Genomic DNA, 18,646 nt, shown 5'->3' with positions numbered 1-18,646 from the left:
TTTACTTCCTGAAACGCCACCATTGCGATATGCGAGAGTTTCCCGAGACATGTAACTTCTAGTCTTACCAATAGCAATATATTTTAGAACACCTAGATTTAGCGATAACAATAGTAATATAACGTTAATGCAACAAAACGAATGCCTTGCTTTGTTAATCATAACGTTGATGCAGTAGCGTATGCCGTTGTGTTGACTGTAACGGACATGATAACAACATAACACTGTGTACACATTCAAATTGCGATAATCGATTCTAACATTTTCAAATCGATGCAGTTGAATTTCCCCCTTAGGATCGATGCATTGTTACACCCCTACACCAAAGTCACTGGCCCACTGTGTATCTGTGTGTACAGCTAACTTGGCTAGCGTTATGAACAGCAGAGGTGGGCAATAGGGTCCAGCTGCAGCGCCGGACGGCTGGAGTGCAAGCGGTGTGACGTAATTGGCAGACTCGACTGTCAATCAATGGTCTACCTGACACGCAAACTCATAAACAATGTTTCTGTACTGGAGGTGTACAGTATTTCAATAGGCAACCCTGAAATAGGGCTGGGCGATAAAACGATAACGATAACTATCGCGATAAATTATTTCCTCGAAATAAACATGAAACGTGGTTGCAAAGTTTCGATATATCGATTTTCCAAGCTTGGAAAATAGAGCATGCGCACTAACAACCAATCAGTGAAGGAGATGGCCGACAGCGGAAGGAGACGTAGAGAGGTATGACTCAAGTACAAGGCTGGCTAGGATAATTAGCTTGCACGGCGCTATTTTATAGTTTACCTGCCGAGTTGGTGTGTGTTTTGAATTCTGAGGGTAACTGTTATAGTAGTGTGGGGTATACGGTGGACGTCGTTGCAATGTATTGGGGCGGAACAGAGTATTTTATGGTCATATTTAGTACATTGTCATGGAATACACCGCTTGGAAACGAGTCTGGCTAGGATAATTAGCTTGCACGGCGCTATTTTACAGTTTACCTGCCGAGTTGGTGTGTGTTTTGAATTCTGAGGGTAACTGTTATAGTATTGTGGGGTATACGGTGGACGTCGTTTAGGCTTGGGCGGTATGACGGTATTAAGGTATACCGGGGTATTTAGAAATACCGACGGTATTGATTTTCAATCTACAATATACCTATCGCTAAGTCGCGCCCCCTTTGAAAACTCGGACAAACAAAGTCGACGTGAATGACGATCGCCGCGGGGTGACCTCAAGCCGTGAATGACTGTTGACGATGGCCGCGGGGGTAGTAATTTCTAACACATTATTACCTTAGACCTCCATGGTGATGCAAGCATTAGCTATAGATAACGTCTCAAGCATTACTTACAGTTGACTTGATTGAAGATTACAAGAACTATGACGATAATCCATGATTACTACTATTGCTGATACATTTAGTTTAGGCTAGTGGTCTAATGCAGTATACGAGCTAGACCTGACAGTTGTGTCACTAGATGGGGGAGGGAATGAGGAAAAAAGTGAGAGCTGTCATTCTGCAACCAGAATAATCCACCTCTTTTGTAAACATGCTATGTTGGTTCTTTTGTGACCCAGGTAAATATGCCAACAATCCTCCTCCATAAAGGGGTGAGACGTCAGAGAATGGTATGCTGCACATTCTAGTGTACATCAGGTCAAATGATTGATTACACTAACTATAAATGTATAGTGATAGAGACCAAAGTAGAAATACCTAATAATAAAATAGACCTAGTAATAGGGGGCGACAGTGGCTTGGGAGTAGAGCAGTCGTCTGGTAATCCGGAGGTTCCCGGTTTGATTCTCGCTCCTCCCGGGCAGCGTGTCGAAGTGTCCTTGATTAAGACACTGATGAGCAGGTTGGCACCTTGCATGGTTGCCTCCACTGTCGGTGTGTGAATGTGTGAGTGAATGGGTAAGATATGAGGAACAAATTGTAAAGCGCTTTGGATAAAAGCGCTAAATACAGCCATTTACCATTTACCAAAATACCTGTAAATCATAGTATATGTATGGGTACAGGACATAGATTTTCTTATAACACTAAGTATAAGTTATATTTAATATAAATATAAATAAATGCATATACAACACATTCTCAAGATAGATCACTCTGATTAGAAAAGAAAACCCACAACTAAAGTGTACATAAATAGCCACTATTTTTAATATAAATATACATGGATTTACAGTTACAAAAATGGATGTACGATATAAAATACAAACAGTGCTGGAATAGCGAACAATATCATGTGTTGTTGTGATACATCTATGGTAATTTATTTAACATTATATTCTTGTAGCCAAATGAATGCTGTGACGAGGCTTAAAATGGATTTTGTCCCAACCGCAGACCCATAGTTCACAAATCGAATAAAAATGTTATCGCTGGATGCACATCCTCTTGTCAATCTCCTGACCTGTTAGTCATACAGTCACAACATTTGCTGTGATTATTGATGACCCTTGGAAGGAGAAACATGTTGATTTTGGTTACCCTGTAACCTTTCTTCTAGTACCTCCATTATGGATTAATAGCCTGGTCTGTTGACATTTGCAATATCAGCAACTGTTGTTTCCGTCATCTACCCAGTAAAATGTGAAAGTAACAGCAAAGTGGAGATATTGTTAGGCCTTGGATGCAGTCTGCACTCTACTGACTGCATTACTAAAGCCTTATTTTGGAATGAAACTCTTCAAACACTAGTAGCCTCACAAGTCGGCCATGATAGCAAGGACTTCAGCCTCCTGTCAGGGCTGCACTTAAATAAATGTTCTTGTATCTTGTACTTTACTTGAGTATTTTCATTATAGGGAACTTTGTACTTTCACTCCACTACATTTCAAAGTAAATATTGTACATTTTACTCAACTACATTTATCTGAGCCTCCCCCAAAAAAGATTTAGCATACAAGACATGGCATAAATTGATGAAGATTAAGTACTTTAACATTTTAAACCAGCAATCTGAGGGACACAGAGCAGCATAACTGGACCACTTTAACAACCTTCAGGTCAATATATCGAGGGTTGAATGCACTAAAATACAAGAACACCCTATAGAATATGTACTGTACTTTTACTTTTGAAACTTAATACAGTACATTCAATATCAAATAGTTCTCTACTTTTACTTAAGTAGTAGCTACAGTACCATCTACAGTACCATCTACAGTACCAGCTACAGTACCAGCTACAGTACCAGCTACAGTACCATCTACAGTAGTAGCTACAGTACCAGCTACAGTACCATCTACAGTAATAGCTACAGTACCAGCTACAGTACCAGTTTTTTATTGCCCTTTGTACACCACTTTGAGGAGGGCTTTATTTGAAAAAATTCAAATTGTAAACCCAGATTTGTTTTGGCAGTCTGAGAGCTGTATGTTGAGTTGTTTTTTTTGTGGAGGACATCTTCGGTTTTGCAGGATTTTTGGAGAAGGCATGGCACCTGAGACAAAACACACTGTATCCTATATAATTGTATTTGAATTCACCTTGTTTTTCTGTTTATTTACATTGAGTACAGCTTGTTATATTACGTTTTATTGTATTTTCTTGTTTTTTTTTTTTATGGCCATCTTGGTCTATGTCATTTGTTAAGTAATTGGTAAAGTATATTATTATATACTTATTGTTATGTGTCTTGTAAGCCCATATGGGCTGGGCATACATCTGTATGTAAGACACGAAAATAAAAAATATCAAATCAAAAAATCAAATCAAAGTAGCTACAGTACCAGCTACAGTACCAGCTACAGTACCAGCTACAGTAGTAGCTACAGTACCATCTACAGTACCAGCTACAGCACCATCTACAGTACCATCTACAGTAGTTTGCTGTGCTGTTTCACTGCTAGGTATACTAAACACAGTACATAGATTATTGAATTGATCATAAGTGAATCCAGTGGCATATTTGAAATAGGCTGGTACACGGCTGTGCTGCAAGACCTCTGGTGTTAATCTATTTGGTATTTGATTAAAGGGGACATGTACTATTAATGTCATTTTTCAGTCTCTAGCATTGTATTATAGTAATAGGAGTTAGTATCAATGTGTTTTAGTGTCTAAATACCATATTGGCGGATTGCTCTGATTCAGCTCAGATAATTTCCTGCTCCAGTAAATTAGTCCATCCTGATTTGAAGGCCTGAGTCACGTCATTCAGGCTCTGGGTAGAAGACAGTGATGTGATTGGCTCTGTGGTTGTAGCTAATGCCCGCCCACAATCTACCTAGACGATACACGCAGACTAGACAGTGAGTGGAAAACCACTTCCTCATACTGCGAGGCAGTGAAACCCGACACCTCTGCATACTCTGGAGGGAGAGAGAGAGAGAGAGATAGAGAGGGAGAGAGAGAGGGAGAGACAGAGAGAGAGAAAGAGAGGGAGACAGAGAGAGAGAGGGAGGGAGGACTTGGGGGGGGGGGACCTGCCGCGCCACACGGGAGAGGGGAGGAAGGGAGGCCCCCCCCCCCCGACAAGCTGCCGCAGGGAGAGAAAAAACTAAAGGAAGAGACGGCCTGTCTTTTTTTTCTCTCTCTCTCTCTCTCTCGCACCCCCCCCCCCCCCTCTCTCTCTCTCTCTCTCTCTCTCTCTCTCTCTCTTTCTCTCTCTCTCTCTCTCTCTCTCTCTATCTCTCTCTCTGTCTACCAGTCGCAGACTGTGTGGACTGACTGTCACTCAAAGTGCTTATGGGCGGAGCCAGGCCATAACAGCCTGAAATCTTGAAGCTGGAAAATGATGGTTTTGAGTACTTGATTAGAAATATAAAACAATGCATTTAAAAAAAAAAAACGTACAGATGTCTTCAATAGACTAACAGGAATTGTGTAAAGTTGCCCAAATAGTGCTAGGAATAGCAGTACATGTCCCCTTTAAGTCTCAGAACAGTATTTATACTCGTCAGTGATTAGATTTGTGCTTGTTGATTTCTCAATCGTTCATCTCGCTCCTCTTGTCCACTTCTTCCATTGGGCTTGGGGGAGGCTGCTCCACAGGCCGGCGCTCCCCATCTGGACAAAAAACAGTTAGCAAGCGTTAAGTTAGCTAAAAACACCAGCTAACTAGCGAGGAAGAAAAGTCAGACAGCAAATTAATGACAGCAAAGTTGATGTTGATAACACTGTAGCTAGCTAGCTGGCTAGCTAGTTGGCAGCTAACGTTAGCTAACTAATAGTTTGGTCTACGTTTCTAATACATGGCGTCAAATATGATGTCTTTATGAATTGACCTTACCTTTGAGCAAACATAAGTGTCCTTGGAAATTGTCTTCACATTCAGTTGTGTATGTGGTCGACGACACAGCAGAATCCATCGCTTGTATTTGTTGATTTTCTTTTGGGCTTCGGAAAATATACTCCTCCATCCAGTCTTTCAGGGTACCTGGTGTCCGAATTACAGGTACCCCACAAACAGGGACCGAAACTAAAGCCCGCCGCCCGCCAGGGGCGCTCAGTTTTTACCTTTGGCGCTTGACACTTAGAGGGCTGCCCGCCGTGTGGCGTGTAATCAATCAAGTTCATAACGATACTCTTATTTTGAAAATCTGTGCGGGTCTCATTTCCGCCCCAAGCGCATCTCCAGTCATAATATCGATGGCTCCGGCAGTTAGCAACATTAGGCTCGTATGATACTCTTATTTTGAAAGAAACCGTGGCAACGAGTCATATCCGCCCAGCCCTGCAGCGGGATACTATTGGCTAAGGGCTTCTGCTCGCAGTGCTCGTGTCAACACAGGCAGTCTGCTCTAGTCTAGAAGAACGGACCTCCATGAGCTACCGTTACTGTTTAAACAATGACCCAGTCAACTATTCACTTTTAGTTTAATACATGACGAGGCATTGTCTAACGGTATCTAGCTGGCTAGCTACTGATAGCTGCTGATATCAACAAATGCTCCAGCAATAGTCGACTCGAGTGCATAATACCTCCGTTCCCTCGTTAGCTAGCTCACGTTAGCTAGCTCACGCTAGATCTATCTGTCCCAGTAAACTAAATTGTCTTAATGTTATCTACCGGGCTAGCAGTAGCTACAGATAGCTCCTGATATCAATGTCTTATAACATTGATTGAATGCGTATTCTAGCTGAGGGCATGTTGAATGTGATTTGACAAAAGAACCGTAACGTTATACCAATAGGGTCCAGCTGCATCGCCGGAGAATCCTTGCATGCTGAATGTAGGGTCTAGCTCAGGGAGGGGCAACTGGCGGCCCGCGGGCCGCATGCGGCCCTCACCGACGTTCCATGCGGCCCCAGGCCAATATAAAAAAAAAAAAATTATAATATTTTTTTATTTTTTTTATTTTTTTTTATTGTATTCGACTAAGAAGAGTTGGCAGTCGACTATGGCTCCTTTCGATCGATTAGTCGACTATTTGACTAATAGGGGTCAGCCCTAGTGTGGACATATGAAACGCTGTTGAAAGTGCCGTGCAGCAATATGGGGGTTTTGATAAACTGTCGGCTGTTGTTACCGATGGAGCACCGGCAATGAAAGGAAAACACACAGGATTCGCCGGGCTTCTAAGGCAGAGTGGCGTTGAGTGTCCAATGCTGCACTGCATTATACATCAGGTAAGTTCGCTAACATAATTTCCATCTATTGTGGGTCACTATAATGACCAATGCGAGTCGAGTGTAGTCAAATTATATGCGAGAGTCGTTAAATAGTTTTTCTTTTTTTTTATCTGATATAGGAGGCTCTCTGTGCCAAGAAGCTTGACTACTACAGCCATGTTATGGATTTGGTTACCAAGGTTACCAATCTAATTCGTGGAGGCAACAGGTCACTAAACCATAGAAAGTTTGTCTCCTTTTTGGAAGAGATGGACACTGATTATGGCGACTTGCAGCTACACACAGAAATCCGATGGCTGAGCCGTCGGAAAGTACAGGAGCGACATTGAAACACTGCAAATGCAATTCAATGATCGGTTTGAAGATTTCAACGGCATGCAGTCACGGATAGCGCTGTTTGCCGGCCCCCTCACCGCTACGGTGTCAGAGCAGCCCCCACCGTTGCAGCTTGAACTGTGCGAGCTACAGTCAGATCCTTTTTTTCAAGCAAAGAGAAATGAGAGGGGAATTTCGTTTTGGAAACTGCTACCTGAGCCCCGCTTCCCACTCCTCAGGGACTTTGCCCTCTCTATGGCCAGTATGTTGGGAGCACATACATATGTGAGAGCAATTTCTCAAACATGAAGCACATCAAGTCAAAGTAGAGAAACAGGCTGTCGGATGAAACATTATTTCATCTGATGCAGATTGCATGCACAAACATTGAAGTTGACATTCCTGCTATTGTGCGCCAAATGGAGAGACCACAAGTGTCTCATTAAAGACAGGGGGGAGGAGGAGATGATGAAGAGGTGTAGAGGGGGGGAAGCAGGGCTGTACACTGCGATGATATCATCGCGAATTGCCCCTTTAATTGGCCGTTGCGATTGGTAAATATTATCTGGGGGCGGGCTTGCGAGTAGTGCTTTCAAGCCTTGGATTCGCATTTCACTCCTAAATTATCCAAGGCGTGTGATGACGTCACTCACGCGAGCTGAGCAGTGAGCACTCAGCAGGTATGATCAGCGGGAACAATCGACTGAGCACTCACTCTGATAGGGCAAGTGCACCGGTGGAATAAGTCCCCGCGTCGGCAAAATGTCAGGCTGAACTCGCGATGCATCTTGTTGTAGCGTCTTTGCATCATCAAAAACCGATGCATTGATATAATTTCCTCTCATCCACTTGTCAGCAGTGCACTGTGACTGCACACACACAGCAGATACTATTGCTTCGCTACTACATATAAGGCGAGAGCCGCGTCACAGTTATCAACAAACAGTGGAAGTCGAGGAGACATGAATAGAATTGCTCAACATGCTAACGCTAGTAGCCTCTGGCTAACGCCAGTTAGCCGTTCAGCTAACGCTAAACTAGTGTCTAACTAAAGTGACTCTGCAACACCAGTACCATTAGTGAGGAGGGGGGGTATATTGAAGACGCTTGACAACAGGGGTTCAAAGATAACTTCACATTTATTGGTTATTCATTTCTTAATTATATCGCTTCATGCAATCCATCCAGGCTGGCTGCCTCCGTGTTGTTGACATAATGGAGCTACGGTCGGAAAGTACTATAGACGCATCCTAGTGACCTAGTCTAGTGTGTGACATCATCAACTGTCGACGACAGCTCAGACGGGGATGCTCGCTCTCTCTCTCTCTCTCTCTCTCTCTCTCTCTCTCTCTCTCTCTCTCTCTCTCTCTCTCTCTCTCAATTGGCTTTATTGGCATGACGTACTTCTACATGTTGCCGAAGCAATATTAAACATGGATTACAAACAGATATAAGTACATACAAAATATCATTGTAAAATATAGTATATACAAAAATGTTCATCATTAAATAGAACATAAAATATTACGGCATATCTCTCTCTCGTGTGTTTTTAGCTAAAGTGGATAGAAAAGACAGTTTATGCAAAAGTCTTCTTAGGCACCCAAGAGTTTTTATATAAATTGTCTTACAGTAGATTCTTTTATTTTTAATAATAATATAAGCTGCATATAAGGAATACAACCAAATCCTCTGTCATACCATAAAATTGTATTATTTATTATTATTATTATTATTTTGCATCGTGTTGAATCGCATCGTATCGCCCCGAATCGCATTATGTTGAATCAAATCGTATCGAATCGTATCGTATCTCAACAGGGGGTGAATCATATCGCATCGCCCGGTGCTTCAAATGTATCGTATCGTTGGCACCGTATCGAGATGCACATCGCATCGGCCTCAGTGAGGAGATGCACATCCCTACAGTATAGGGCCCAGCTGCAGCTCCGGAGAATCCTGGCCGTAGCTGGAGGCTACTCAGTACACACAGACAGTGGAGCTGGTTGCATATAGCGAGCATTTAGACTTGTTGCGTGGTGGCGATGTCTCGCAGATAATACAACTACAAGTATGATTATATAATATATATATTATAAAATTGTTATTTAAAAATGTGCCCCTAAAAAATATTTTTTGCCCCTAAATTTCTCATTTAGGGGCAAGTGTGCCCCTAGTGAAAAAGCTTAGCGTACAGCCCTGGGAAGGAGATGATGAAGAGGTGTAGAGAGGGGGGAAGAGATGATGAAGAGATGTAGAGAGGGGGGGAGATGATGGAGAGGTGTAGAGAGGGGACCATTATTATTATTATTATTATTATTATTATTATTATTATTATTATTATTATTATTATTATTATTATTATTATAACCATTATTGACCCACTGTGGGGCGAGGGTGAATGCCATGCCAGTTTGATAAAGGGTCAATGGGAGGCATGTAGTATTGCACTTTACTTTACTTGCACTTTACTTGTTTACTTTTGTAGTGTTCAGATAACACTAATAACACAAACACAAAGCAGCATTCCTGCTGCATTTCACTACAACAGTAAATCAAAAGTGCAATAATAAATGATTTTGTTAAATGTATACACTTTTATCCTGCTACTAAACAAAACATTCCTGAGTGCTTCATATCCATAACATGCATTTCAGTGTTATAATGTTTTGTTTAGTAGCAGGATAAAAGTTTATACATTTAACAAAATCATTTATTATTGCACTTTTGATTTACTGTTGTAGTGAAATGCAGCAGGAATGCTGCTTTGTGTTTGTTGAGCAGTGGGCTTTAAGTTCATACATTTATTTTATTAGAAGCCTTAATTATAATTGATAATTTTTGTATATATTTGGGGTTACACAGCAATACTTTTAAATTCAGCTGTTTATAAATTCATAAAGTTGAAATTGCATTACTAAATGCATTTGAAATGGAATAAAAACAAAGTTACAACAAATTATAATTGTTTATATACCTTGTGACTATTAGGGCTATTTGAGTGATGGGGTACTACTGGCGGGACTGCCGATAAACAATGCGGCCCCCCAGATTGATTGTGGACATTTTGTGGCCCTCACCATATACAAAGTTGCCCACCCCTGGTCTAGCTGAATATAGGGTCTAGCTGCAGGGCCGGAGAATCCTTGCTGGAGCTGGAGGCTACTCAAGTATACACACAGACAGTGGAGCTGTTTGCAGATAGCGAGCATTTTGACTTATTGCGTGGTGGCGATGTCTCGCAGATAATACAACTACAAGTATGATTATATAATATATATTTTATTTAAAAAAAAATGTATATAAAATATATATATATTTTTTTTTAATCAAAAAAATTTGGTAGGTAAGAAATATGCTTGGCGGGTAGATTCTTCCCATCTACCCGCCACTGGCCGGTGAGTCAAAAAGTTAATTTCGCTCCCTGCCCACACACATCGTTTCACCATCAGATATAATAAACATAGAAACTGAACTCTACGCAGTGGTTTCGATCACAGACATCTGGTATTGGTTTGATGCCTCCTACAAGCAGCGTTTCAGGTGATGTCCGAGTTTTCTGCAAGCGAGGATTTTCGCTGTGATATGATTGGACAAATTCTATTTGGGGCGTGGTTTAGCGACAGGTCTATTACTCTGGGGAGAGTGAACGTTGTACTTTGCAAGACTCTTATTGTTACTGTTTTTTATCTGGTATTTTTTAGGCCACAGCCCCACTGATATCCAGTACAGTGGAGGAGATGGCGTCTTGCAGTCAGCCCTCTCTGTTGGGACTAAAGGAACTATCTGTCTGCTTGGTGGACTGCATTAAAACACCAGGACTTAAAGGAACTGTGAATGCAGGAGGAGGTAAGGCTCTAAAGGGTAAATCCATCTTCAGTGTTCATACAGATGCTTGAAATAAATCATGCAAAGACGAGGCGATCGTTCAAACTATATCCCCAATGTTTTTCCATGATTCTCATTACCATCATTTTCAAGGTGACATAATACTGTGATGAATCTGAAGAAAATCTCCATATTCCAATAAATCTAACTTTATTTTAAACCTTACATGAAATGCAAAAAAAAGTATGCGCATATGCGCACAAAACACTCTATCTCACAATCTAGAAAACCAGCCTGGATTATTGTGCAACAAGGCGATTTTTTGCGTGGTATAGCGCACAAACGAAGGTATGTAGAAATAAACAGTTTTGGCCCTGTTGGAGTATAAATAGTGCCTGTCAAATTAGACATACTATTGTCTCCATAGCTATATTATAGAATATACGATGGGTCCGCAAACAAGTGTTGAGTTTAAAGTGCTTTGCAAAAGATTCCATGTGTCGGGGGCACAGAAGCTAAAATCAGATTTTCCCAATTCAGTGCAAACTCCTTAAGTGGCTTTATAGTAGAAGCAGCAGCATGTCTATAAACTAGGGCTGTCCCCGATTAAGGATTTGGATAGTCGACTATGATAGGCCAAAATTTGCCGTTAGTCGATTTTTTTTTATTTCTTTTATCATTCCATTTGGGCTGTGGGGGGTACTTAATGTCTGAAGGAGTCGACTGAAGGCTTCTTGTCCTCTGCAAAAGCATGCAATTGGTCCACTGATGGATACATCTTGATATTCGTCTAGTCTAGTGTGTTCATTAGATGGGTGAAATCCTCTTTCAGTGCCTCTGTGCCTGTTTTCTTAGGCAGTTAGCCTCTGGTATGCATGCCATTAGCGTTAGCCACGTTTCTAGGCCTCTTTTCTTTTGGAAAGAATGATAAAAAAATATATAAATAAAATAAAATAAAAAATTACTAAGAGGTTGGCAGTCGACTACGGCTCCTTTCGACCGATTAGTCGACTAATTGACTAATAGGGGTCAGCCCTACTATAAACTATGTGTCCATAATAATCCAAAACAGAAATAGCTTCAACAACCCTCCTTCTGCTAAGCATAGGAAAATAGGATTTGTTTCCGTACAAAAAGCCAACCTTCTGTCGCAAATTACTTGCAAGGTTATCTACATGGTATTTACATGTAGATTTCTGATCAAGCCAGATGCCAAGGTATTTATATTCTTTAACTCTCAATAATAGACTCATTCACAGTAGATGCAGTATATGCAAATGTTCACAGATGTTAGAGAAGAGCATGAACTTTGTTTGGTTTGAGTACCAGTTTAAGATTAACAAGCGTATCCTGCAAAGTATTAAATGAGAGTTGTACATTTTTAATGGGTAGTTGTACAGAGTCAACAACACAATCCGCATAGAGATGATCCTGACAATATCGGAGACAATATCATTCATATAAATAGTAAGCGTTAGGGATGCCCCGATCACGTTTTTGGCCACCAGTCACTGATCGTCTATGAGCCATATCGGCAGATACACTGCAGATACCGATAGTTTTTGGTTTTGTTATAGCAGCTGGCAGTATTATACTGTAGGTCTAACACAGGCATTCTCAAAGTCTGGACTCCGGACTAAATGATCTAATCTAATCTTCGAAATTAAGTAAAGTGTACTTACTGGGTGTTAAGCACAACAGCATCTAAGTTAATTTACCTCTGACCATTATAGTCAAAGTATTTTCCTATGAAATGAAACTCATAAGGAGCGGCTGGGTAGCGCAGCGGACTAAGCGTCTGCCTACCACTGCAGAGACACTGGTATCGAATCCAGCTGTCAGCGGTACCTCCTGCTTGGTCGGTCGGCCATACTAACACGATTGGCAGTGTCAGAGGGTGGGAAGCCGGTGCGGTGGGTATCCTGGTCGTTGTAAACAGCGACTCCTACAGGTCGGTCGGGGCTCCTGCTCAGCGAGGAAGGGATCTGCGGGAAGTAGTGTGATCCTCCCACACGTTACGCTTCCCCAATGAGAGTCCTCGCTGTCAGGTGAAAAGAAGCGGCTGGCTGACTCCGCATGTATCGGAGGAGACATGTGATAGGAGACAGCTACTGCACTACGAACTGCCAGCCAGCTAGCTGGCTACCCTTAACACATTGGGTGCCCATCTTTACCACCCTCTGCCAGTGCTGTAACCCTATGGAGTGGCTCACCTTCTTTGCAGGGCTATAACTTTTTAAATATTATAGCTATATCGACATTACTATGGCCCATTCAACATCGGGTATCTATCGTTCCGGATGTGGGAACGTTATATTTTTCCATTCATACATTGTCGTGTTCGTACCGTCGAGAATATAAGTGTTTTTAGACTGTATAGCAGTAATTCCTAGAACGCACACTATAGGCCCCGGCGCGTATTATACATTATCGATTGCCGTTTCGTCCCTATACACGCTATTTAAAAAATGTCAAATGCATATGATACATTATGCTCCATCATGTGTGAAGGAAAGGGGGGGGGGGGGTTAGGGTTTATGATTCTTTGATTGTCACTAACGGCTTTCTTTAGTAATACACCATACGTTGATCGGACAGATTGCAATGAAAGAAATAGACAATCGAGCTGGACATAACGCTAGATTCCTCTTACCTGTGGCCGATGCGTCTGGAGAAAAAAAATTCCAATTATTTGACGTTGATCTGCTAGATCCATTTTCCGTTTGTATGACGCAATAAACACCGAAAGCATATTGATTCTTGCGTCTCGAAAGCGATCCCATGCACTCGAGGTGTGTATATTGATCCACGTTTCAAGATATTACAAGGCAGAGCTTTTACCCCGATGCACAGAGCGCCAATTACGGTTTAGAGTGGAGTGTAACTCGCCCGAAATCCACCAGGCGGCAGTATTGAGGCGTTGCAATATCAGACAGGGTCCAGCTGGCTCCCGGAGGCTTCCTGGATGAATTATGAATGCCAATAGCGAATAAAAGAAATAACGATCATAAAAACGAGTTTACTCGATGTTGGCACTCAACCCATGGCGGCCAATAACAAGTATACTTGTCATTGGCAATTAATGTGTTAACCCACCCACAATACAACAGCTATCCAGCCAGCTACTGCACTACGAACTGCCAGATAGCCAGCTGGCCACCCCCAATCCACAACACAAGTCAGCCAGCCAGCCAACCGTACACAATACGTCTAAGCCAATCACATCGATTAGTTAGATAGACTAAACACGTTTTGCAATTATACCAACAATGTGGAACGCCCGCTACCCACAGCCATAAAATAATGTGAATCCCTACCCTCCTTCAAAACCGCTCTCAAAGAGCACCTATGGGAGGCTGCAATTCGAAACTGGCCCCGGTAAATGTCCATAAATGTGTATAAATGTTCCCTCGTGTGCGCACAGACTAAAGACAGGGTTCGTACGGGTGCTGGAAATCCTTGAAAATGCTTGTATTTCAATGTGCTGTTTTCAAGGTTTTAAATGTGCTTGAATTGTGTATAAAGTGCTGGAAAGTTTTTGAAATTGTAATTGCACTTTATACTTTAATAATAAATCGCTATCTGACTAAATAGTTTGGTTTTTAGACAAAGAAATAAAATAAGTCGGAGCGACTCGAGCGAGCCTATTTTGCGTTCGCCTTTCACGCAAAATGAAATGTGGCTGGGCTCTACCCGTAGTGTTTTTACCTGTGCCATCTGAGAACAGCGCGTGTGTGTGTGGCAAAAATGCCGGGAGGCTGCCGTTTTAATGAGCTCTGGCTCGGAGATATCAAATATAATTCATGGTTAAAAAGAGGAGAACATCCTCGAGTAGCTGTGTGCAAAATATGCAGAAAGGACTTGAAGATTTTTACCATGGGGGAGTCTGCACTGAGCCAATGAGCATGGATGTTATTAACGTGCCTCGGCCTGGCTCGCCAGCTACTACTAAGTTCGAGACTACAAGTGCTCCACACCTGTCCGTAAATGTTTGTTATAAAAATACCACTTCAATAATCGAAATAGTCAAGTAACAGGCAGAATACACTATTGGAATTACAAACTCGTGTTTACCGGACTCTGTTTTTCACCGCAGTGTTTTGAAATAGGCAGCATGTAGCATAGCTTAACGTTAGGCGAATCAACGTTAGAGCTAATTTCCTTTCATGTATTTCAAAACACGAAAACTTGTTGTGTATTGAAATGGTATTTTATTTTTATAACGGAACATTTACGGAGACTGGTGTGGAACTGGTGTGGAGCAGTTGTAGTCTGGAACGCAGTAACGTACTGTATATGTGTATGTCATAAATGTTATGATGAATTGAAAATGGGGGACCCTGGTGTAAACAAGACAAAAGTATTTCTCTGGTCTGCATCCCCATAATAATTCTGTGTATTGAGCCATAGTGTATTGTACCCATTCTGCAATCTGTTAATAACGTTTTCAATCAAACGTGACGAGCCAGGCCTACATCATTTTTGGTTGTTTATAGCACAATAACATCTGATTTAATGTGATGGAAGAAGTGAAATAATCATTTTGAGTAAATATTTAATTTACCACAGCCGCATAAGATGCTGGAAAATCTTGAAAATGCACCTTGAAAATGCTTGAAAAGTGCTTGAATTTTGCCTTGGAAAAGGTGTACAAACCCTGTAAAGACAATGCCTAATTGCCTCTTGAATGTAACACATTTCATTCACAAGTTTTGTGTGAATGTATCGGAGGACGTATTTGAACACACCTGACGACCTGAGCTATTGTTATGCAAAGTAGCCATGTGGGCATGGCTGTACGTAATTTTTTTTTGCACATATCACTGGTGCCACAGAGGTTGATAGTTTTGTAGCACAGGCCAAAATCTTGTAGCACGAGTATAAAACATCTCTAAAATCTCTAAAAACAACCACAAGTAGTGCAGTTCATTACCTAAATAGGTATGTGACTGGCAAGGGACATGAATCTTGCATACAGGGCACACAAAATCCAAACTTTTAACAAGAAATGCTTTCAGACAAATGCTTTCTTTATTTGCCCATAATGTAAAACAAAAAGAACAAGGACATAACCATATAACTGATATAACAGAAGCAGTCTGAGACCAGGCAGCGCTGGTGTGGACTCAGATTACAGGGAAAGATAGGAACCAACCTAGAAACACCTAGAAACCAACATAACAAATAGATATAATGCATACAAACACCTGTACATATTTGTGGAACCAAATAAATAAATAAATAAATAATTATTATTATAATTATTCAAGTGTGTGTGTGTGTGTGTGCGTGCACACATGTCACAGTTCCAGCATCATGTCTGCTGGCCACTTTTTCAGATTTGGCCTCCTGGCCCTCTTGGAAGTCGCCAACCATTTTGCTGCTACATTGCTCGGGTTGAACAGCTCCAATGGACAGCCTTCCTGATACGGATCAAGTCTTCAGCAGTGGAGACATGGAGGCTGCTGCAGGTTCTGTTCTGTTCTTAATGCGGTTTTGGGCTGAAAGTCCACGCTCACACTGAGCGGAGGAGATCGGCATCACTAATAGGATCTCAGCCAAGTGCAGGAAGTTCTGAAATAAAAAATAAAAACAGAGTAAAACTCAATTAATTTATTCTGTAGAGTACACATGACTTTGTAAATTCTGAAGAATATTAAATATTACAAACCTTAAAGTCTGAACGATATGGCTCCTTGGTGAGCAGTGTCTGCCACAGCCCTAGGTATGACTTGTCTGCTAAAGTGGTCCTGATGAGGGTCTTCAGCTGCTGCCATTCCTGAAGGACCTGCTCCGACTGGCATCCACCACTAGGTGTCAGTAGAGATACAGGGAGAGAGATTAGGGGAGAAATAAGGTGTAGAAACATTTAGACATATGAAATGTGTAATACTTAAAACATTGAACATGTTATAGATTCATTAAAATACATATTGGTCATACCTCTATACTAAAATTAGAATTTGCAATATTGGCCTATCTACTCACTTTCTGAGAAGTTCTCCAAAGTGTTGGAGAAGAGACTGAACCTCTGGCCTGCCGTAGTCCAGTAGTGCAGCTGGACTCTCTGGCCACGTGTCATGGTTAAACATGTTGAAGCAGTCGACTACACCTTCCCCTGACTGACTCATCACGCAGCTGAAGCGTGATCTGATCTCCTCGACTGCAATGTCAACGGCTGCTGCCACATGCAGATCACTGAAAACACCGGCATCCGTCAAGGAAACTTGCCCTTTCAGCTCCATGCCCTGAAAAGCATGTTAATGTTAAAATTGAAATACCAATAACAACTGAAAAGATTATTTTCTAAATATGTTCTCGTATTTGCTATTGTATCACACCTGAAAGTTAACACTCTCTCCCTCAGACTGACTGCTCAGAAACCTCTCCAACATCCCTCCTGGCTTGTGCCTCAACTTCATCCCTTCCAGTTCAGACACTGTTCTCTGGAGCTCAGCAGAAGCCTTTGGTCGGATCAAGTAATTTGCCTGAAGGATCCGGCTGAGGCTCCCTAGTTCTGCAGAAACGTCAGCCATGAAGTGGCTGAAGGCGCAGAACTCTGCACGGTCCATCTCACACTTGACCTAAAAAATTATTTCAGAGATTGCAGAAAATTACATTATTTCTAGAAACAACATGGTTAAGAAAAGATTCAGCAACCCGAAGCAAGCATTTATTTTGAAATATATTTTGAAATATATTACCTTCTTAGCCCTTCCTTTCACCTCAGCAGAGGGAGAGGAGGCAGACAGGTGGCTCATGTGCTGCAGGGCTGCAGAGGGAGAGGATGCAGACAGGTGGCTCATGTGCTGCAGGGCTGCAGAGGGAGAGGAGGCAGACAGGTGGCTCATGTGCTGCAGAGGGAGAGGAGGCAGACAGGTGGCTCATGTGCTGCAGAGGGAGAGGAGGCAGACAGGTGGCTCATGTGCTGCAGAGGGAGAGGAGGCAGACAGGTGGCTCATGTGCTGCAGGGCTGCAGAGGGAGAGGAGGCAGACAGGTGGCTCATGTGCTGCAGGGCTGCAGAGGGAGAGGAGGCAGACAGGTGGCTCATGTGCTGCAGGGCTGCAGAGGGAGAGGAGGCAGACAGGTGGCTCATGTGCTGCAGGGCTGCAGAGGGAGAGGAGGCAGACAGGTGGCTCATGTGCTGCAGGGCTGCAGCATGTTGGCCGCTGTCCTGTTCATCCTGTCCTGGTTTGAGAAGTGCATGCAATGCAGCTCAATATGAGGAAGCCAGCGTGTGCCTTTGACGCTGGAAGGGTTACTGATATTTAGGGCTGACCTTCGAATGTTGTGGGACTTGTACAGCACTTTGGTAAACTTTGTTGTTTTTAAATGTGTTCTATAAATAAAGTGGATTGGATTAATGAATTAAGTAGCCCCTTTCGTGACTGTGACGCAGCCAACAAGGTTTCACTCGGCTGTGTGATTTAATTCAAGGTGGATCGCTGTTGTCGTTTGAACAACTTCAGATTTCATGGGAACTACCAATCCCCCAAATCAAGGATGTTTAAGGCCCCGTTTAGACGGAAACGCTAGCAGGTGAATCCGCAAAAATATTTTTACGGATGTGCCTTTCGTTTATACGGAAACGGCGTTTTTACGGGGTGAAACCGCAAAAAAGTGAGACTACCTTCCAGGGTGGAATTCCTAGAAACGCAAAACCTTTGCGCTCTCGTCTAAACTATTAAACCGTATAAATCTGTTAAAACGATGACGAAAGGGTTGTCACGGTCGCGCGTACTGCTTACGTCACAGGTAGCAGGTAAGCGCCAGTAGCCGAGACGTAAACAAAGCAAGTATGTCTGACTATCAACGGAGATCACTTGAAGGCTACATTGGCAGTACTTTTAAAGACACAAGAATCAGTCCAGTTTTAAGATACGCTATTGGAGCTGGAATTACCGCAGCTGCTGGCACCAGAC

The sequence above is a fragment of the Notolepis coatsorum genome, assembly GCF_963971535.1.
Source record: "Notolepis coatsorum genome assembly, chromosome: 12".
NCBI lineage: Eukaryota > Metazoa > Chordata > Actinopteri > Aulopiformes > Paralepididae > Notolepis > Notolepis coatsorum.
This window is presented reverse-complemented; position numbering follows the sequence as displayed.